The sequence below is a fragment of the Aphelocoma coerulescens genome, assembly GCF_041296385.1.
Source record: "Aphelocoma coerulescens isolate FSJ_1873_10779 chromosome Z unlocalized genomic scaffold, UR_Acoe_1.0 ChrZ_unloc_scaf_2, whole genome shotgun sequence".
Classification (NCBI taxonomy): domain Eukaryota; kingdom Metazoa; phylum Chordata; class Aves; order Passeriformes; family Corvidae; genus Aphelocoma; species Aphelocoma coerulescens.
Genome location: NW_027184087.1, coordinates 1,403,884 through 1,410,682, shown reverse-complemented (window position 1 = coordinate 1,410,682; position 6,799 = coordinate 1,403,884).

Here is a 6,799-nt window from a genome sequence, read left to right as displayed (position 1 = left end):
AAAGGGGAAAATGAGGTTGCTACTCCCTGGATAGAATGCAGTCAGCATGCCCAACTTCCCACATGCAACACAGGCTAAAGAGGGATTTCAATGGAGGGTGGAGTGGAGTGGAGTGGAGACACCACAGCCAGACCCTGTTGAAATCCTTCTAGAGAAGGGAACTCAGTTGTACTTTTATCTGATAAGCTGCAGAGCAGCTGTCAACCAAGGGAGATAAAAGTGGATGTCTTGCTGCTGAACCAGCAGCTGGGATGAAGCCACTCTCCTCAGATTTGATACTGACGTATATCTCCATCTCAAGGTTAGCTCAGATGTGATACTGACATTACTCGCCTCCAAGGTACAACCACCCTTCACTGAGTATGATGTTTGACCAAAGTCACTCAAGCTCAGTCCCAACAAATCCACATAGGATGGGTCAAAGCTCATGCAAATGACCAAGTTTCCTAACTTATTTGAACAAGCTGTATCAGCTGACAAAATTGGATAGAAAAAAATTGATCCACAACACTGGCATCAATTTAGTGCATAATTCATAAATTCTCTTGTTTTAGTTTCTCTAAGAACTTTGTATATTTAAGTATAAGCTCACTAGACAGAAGAGTAGGAGTATACCTGGGTGTAAGTCAAGGAGCCAACTCAAGCAGCAGTGGGAAGGACTGTCCACTATCTGCACAGCTGTGAAGACTACTAATGGAGACTCCTGGACTCCTAGAAAAAAATAAAGACAACTCCATAGACAGAGAAACCAACACAGCATAGTAACTAATGAATCTGCTGTAGCCAAAATAATAATTATAACATTGTTTATATTCCTTGTTTAGCGGTTAATGATTTCAATAATCTAGCATGGCTGTTCACACCTGGAGTAGTCAGCCATCCCAACAAAAACTTACAACTAACGATTATAAAAGACAGCAAGAAAACAATGTCAATTTTCCTATGGACCACTCTAATACAACACTCCTAGAACAAATACTACCTGACCCTTGGAAGGGAAATTCACACCTAAAGCTAATGCAAGTTAGGACACTGATAACACACCGCATTGTGTTTCCAAGCTGGATTTTCCACTCACTTCATGAAAGTCTTCAAATGATGACAATTCCAACACCATCTTTTCTAGTAGTCTTCCTCCAGCTAGAGTGATGTTCCTCTCGGAAAGAAAGACAACCCAAATCTCCATAAATCAGCAAAGCTTGGTAATACAATCAGTGCCTTGCAACAAGAATGACCAACCTTTCAAAGGTAATTAAACAAAACCAAATGGCTTTGGATTTGCTTTTGGCACAGTTATCAACAGCAGTTGCCGTATATACATAGTTCAGGCTCTGAGAATACAGACCGATCAGAAAGAAATTAGAACATCGGAATCTTTCACGAAGTACAAAAAAATATCAACGGGAAGGCATATTTAACTGGATAACCCCATGGATTCCTAATTTAAACATGGCCATGAGAAACTTCATCAGTGTAATTATTGTAGTTCTGGCATTAATGGCTGGTTTATGGATTCTATTCCAAATTTGCAAAATTAGATCTAACAATATGTACAAATGCGGAACTATTTTTTCCTGTAAGTGTCTTGGAATGATGGACAACTGTTCTACTCAAGTTGGTTCACACAGTGTTAAAAGTCAGTATTGTTAAGGTACTAAATAGTTTGATAGTTTTTAATTGTTTGACTTGTCTATGTTTTGTAGTTTTCTGCAAGTATTGCTTTAGAATGCTTGTGTCTTCACTCTGGATAGAGTGGCTAGAAAAGATTCCACCCTAAAAGGAACTTGAATTTTCATATGAGTATGGAATCAGTATTTTATACCTCTTCCTGCCTCCTCAGGGTAAGGCCTAAAATTCCCAACTGGAGTAATGTGCTGAATAGGTAGAAACAATTGAGTTTCATTACATCTTTGATCCCCCTGAAGCAGCAAGACTATTATATAGTACATATATATTTGTTTGGGTTATGGTAAAATTTTCTAACACTTGACATGTTGGGCAAGAATATGTGAAATGCTGAACTTACCTAACAGAGAACGCTGGAATAAGAAGCATGAATGAAAGTGAAAGGAGTTCTGACCATCTAATGAACTCCTCCAATCACTGCAACCAAGAGACTGACTTCACGAACTTTTCTTTGTTCCCGATTTGCATCTCATCTTTCTATGATTTTAAGACTCAGGGGGTGGGGAACATCGTAATCTACACAGACTGGTAACAACACAAGAGAGGTGATCTACTGGATTGTCCCCAACTACCATGAATGCTCTGGATTTAATGTTCTATCTTGTCATTATGATTTCTTTATTTATCGGTAATCATTTTTATCTGTATAATGGATATTACATGATCTAATACATGAAATACTTAAACTGAAGCAAAAGCATGTGTTTCATATCAAAATCAATAACATAACACAATTAACGCCTTTTCAAAGAAATAGTAGGGCTTAGGAAGTCAATGTGTATCAAAACACTCAGCAATGCTGTGCACATGCACAGTGGATGCTTTTCTAGCATGGAGGCAAGACACTCCTGCATTACCACTTCATGGGGTAAAGTGAGTGACTGCAGTCAAGGGGTGGAATGTAGGAGGACTTTTGCCCCTGACACGGGAGAGCTTATCTGTTGTTTGTTAGCTGGTGCAATAACTCAGGGCATCATGCTCTCACATAAGCCTCAGATGAGCCTTGGTGAAGTAACTCAATCAGGACAGTTTGCCTCGTAGTGACTTTTATTGGGGCACTATGGGACTGATGCTTTCTCCTGAAGTCAACATCTTGCTGTGGAAGCAAATGTGGAAAGAGAAACTGGTACTTCTGACTGACAGACACTTCCTAACTCTAAAAGCTACACCATACTTTCACAAAGCAGAAATCTTCTGCAGATTTCTTGGTGATGTGAGGGGATCTCTCTCCAAAGACGGGACACCGCTTTGTGCTTAACCATCCCTAGAGCTGAGTGACAGGACTCTGTGTACACTCTCATCAATTCAGTGGTAAATTACATTGACTCCTAATCTATGCTATTTTTTGCTAGCTATAATAATGGTACCTTCATGTTGTGCACTGTTTTATGTAATCTACTAGTAGCTCTTTGGTTTCTACTGTATAGTTAGTCAGTTTGCTGGAGATCTTTATTGTTGGGGTCCCTCCCCTGCCATGGAGGAGGTTGAAGAGGGGAGCAAGGTCTTCTGTTGTGACTCCCAGTAGGGGGCGTATCCAATTTATGGATCCGCACAGGCTGTGTAAGTCCCTTAGGGTTTTAGGGTCCTTTTTGACGGCGAGTTGCTGGGGTACGATGGTTCTCTCCCGGATCTGGAGGCCGAGGTAAGTCCATGGGCTGGAGTACTGCACTTTGTCCTCACGAATCTCAAATCCTGCTTCTTCTATGGCCTCAATTGTCTTTTTAAGAGTTCTGTCCAAGTAAGTCTTTTCTGATGCACAGATTAGTATGTCATCCATATAGTGGTAAATGATTGCCTCTGGGAACAGGCTCCTGATGGGGGACAGAATGTGGGCGACGTACCACTGGCAGATGGTCGGGCTGTTCTTCATGCCTTGTGGGAGGACGAGCCAATGGTATCTTCTGAGTGGGGCTTCATCGTTAAGAGAGGGGACGGAGAAGGCGAACCGTGGCGCGTCCTGAGGATGGAGCGGGATGTTAAAGAAACAGTCTTTAATGTCTATGATGGCCAGCAGCCAGTCTCGGGGCAGCATCGATGGTGATGGCAGGCCGGGTTGGAGGGGGCCCATGTCTTCAATGACCTCATTGATCTTTCGTAGGTCATGGAGTAGTCTCCATTTGTTTGTACCGGGCTTTTTCAGCACAAAGACAGGGGAATTCCAAGGGCTGGTGGTCTCGGTGATATGACCTTTGGCAAGTTGCTCTTCCACCAGGGCTTCCAGCGCGCTGAGTTTTTCTTTTTCAAGGGGCCACTGCCTTGTCCATTTTGGGTTGTCAGTCTTCCAGGTGAGCGGGGGAGTAGATGGCAGCGCGCGTTTCTCAGTGGCCCCAGTCAGAAATCCTGGCTGGGAATGGTAAGAGTGGCACCCCATTGGGATAGAAGGTCTCTGCCCCATAGGGTGATGGGGGCTCTTACCACGAATGGTCGGGTGGTCGCTATCTTGCCCTCAGGTCCTTCAATGACAACATTTCGTTTGCTTCTCATGGACACTGCAACTCCACCAATCCCGGAGATCATACCTGCCACTGGCTCCAGTTCCCAATTCCCTGGCCACTCGGAGCGGGCGATGATGGTCACGTCTGCTCCGGTGTCCAGCATCCCTGGGCGGTAGACCCTCTCTCCTTTACAGAACAAGCTGCACTCGATGGTCGGTTTATTTGAGCCCACAATCTCCATCCACATTGCCATAGGATTGAGAGGAAGCTGTTCTGGGCGGTTCTGTGGAAGTAAAAAGGCTTGAGCAATTGGTGTTCCCTGTGGGAGAAAGAAAGGTATGTCCGTGCAGCAAAGCTGGACAAGAATCTCTTGTCCAGGTTGCCCTGTTTGTATCTCAGGTAATACAAAGAGTTGTTCTGGACCATGGATGGTATCGCTTAGGATAAGAATGTCCCATGGGCCGTCATGCGGTCCATACTTTCCTGTGGGAATACGATAAAAACGCTTGTCAACAAAGTTAAATGGCAGTGATGTTACCAGTTGGCGTCTGGTCCCGATCGGTAGAGCTCCGTGTGTTGGATCCTTCTCATGTGTTCTGGGATCGCCTGGGATGACGGTGCCGGGTGAGGTCCAGTTGTCTGCTCTCGGTGGTCCGATGTGGAGTTCACAGCCGGGGCGGGGTAGTACGGCCTTTGATTTGTTGTCTGGGCGCGGGGCCTTGACACCGCGCTCCGATAGAAGTTTTTTGGACGCTGCTGGTGCTGTTGCTGTCTCTGGTGCCTTTGGTAGGCGGCACGACGGTCCTGGGTGGGTGACCTTTGTGGGCAGTCCTTTATAAAGTGTCCAAGTTCACCACAATAGAAACAGCGGGTGTTCTCCTTAGAGACTGCTGCAGCAAATGCACCAGAAACTCCCTCTGTGATGCCCTTTACAACTGCTTGGGTCATTGTGTTCTCTGTGGATGTGTGTCTAGTACAGGTCTCTATCATTTGTCCTATTGTAGGTTCTGTGTCCATGGGTAGGGCCCTCAAGATATTCTTACATTGTTCGTTAGCATTTACCATGGCAAGTTTGCCCAAAAGTTCCTTTCGTCCATCTGGACTTTCTATCTGTTTTTCTAAGCTAGCTTTTAAACGATCAACAAACTGAATGAAGCTTTCATTTGCTGACTGTTTGATGTTACAGAAATATTGTGTAGGAACAGCATCATCAGGGGTAAGAAACAGTGATGTCTTAGCTGCAATAGCTATGTCTTGTAATGCTACTTCAGGTAAGGTTGTAGCTTGATCTAGGGGTTTTTGGAGATCACCTTCTCCAGCCAGTTGTTCTATTGTCCAATCTGTCTGATTTACATCTTTAGCATAAGTGTCAGACAATGTTTTTAAATGTCTTTTCCAATGCCTTTCCCATAACATATATTCAGCAGGGGAAAGGATGCAATTAATAAGGTTTTTAATATCATGTGGTACTAATGTATAGGCAGAGAAAGTGGCTTCCAAGAGGTTTCTAAAGAAATGTGACCCTCTCCCATGTTCTTTTGCTGCCTTGCAAAGCTCTTTGATTTCTTTGTATGGGATAGGTTCCCCTATTTTTGTAGTTGGACCACCCCTCCTCCCTCTCCCTATAATGACTGGAAAGGCTGAAATTTTCTGAGCCAATTCCCAATCTCCCTCCCGGTTCGCTTCCCTGCGTGTCTGTGCCCACCGGTCCTCCGATTCAGAGTCAGAGCCACTGCTACTGTCATTTGAACAGGAGGAATAAGCTGTGGCAGGGCGGGGCTGGTATACAGGGGGCGTAGCACGGCGTTTTTGAAATGCCGACTTTCCTTTACCTAGGTCGGGAATAGCGGGGGGTCGGGGGTGGTTTGAGGGGTGGGAAGGGGTCCCGTTATGGCAGCATGGGGGTGGAGAGGTTGTACAGCAGCAGGTCGTTTGGGGGGAGGTCGGGTTACAGGTAGTGCCGGTTTCGCAATTCCGTGTGGAGTCGGGAGGGGCTAAAGGAGGGTGTGGGGGGGCGGTGGGCTCTAGCACAGCAGCGGGGGGAATGGGGATTGCGCAAGAACCCATGGTAGGGGGAGGGGGGGGTGCAGGGAGAGGGGGAACATCAGCAGGAATTGCGCAAGATGCAGCTGGGGGTGGGAGCGGGTGTGCCGGCGCCTGCCAGGGTCTATGGGCGATAGCCTGGGGCGGTGCCGCGGATAGCTGGGTCCCGCCAGCGGCGGGAGGGGCAGATGCTGGCGGGGGGCGTGACGCCTGTTCCGGGCCCCACAGTGTGTGCGCGGGGCTCTGCGGGACGGGCCCCGTGTTGTACCATGGCTGCTCCGTGGGTGCAGGGGGGAGCAGCGGCGGCGGGGCGGCTCGCTGGGACGGGGCCGCTGTGCTGGGGTGGGGGGAGAACAGGGCTGCGTGTGGCAGGGATACGGCAGGAGGCTGGGACGCGGTGGGGTGGGGGGGGTCGGAGGCACCGCGGGCCGGTGCGAGAGGGGGAAGGGTGGTGCCGTGCGGGGAGGGCTGCGAGATACCAGGGGCACAGGGAGACGGGGCTGGGGGGGGGTCAGAGGCATCCATCCCGGGGAGCGGGGATGGGTCTGGGATGGATCCCGTGCGCGCTGCCTGGGGGGTGGCAGCGGAACCGAGGGGGTGAGCGGGGGGGGGGCGGACACGGGAGGACCGCCGGG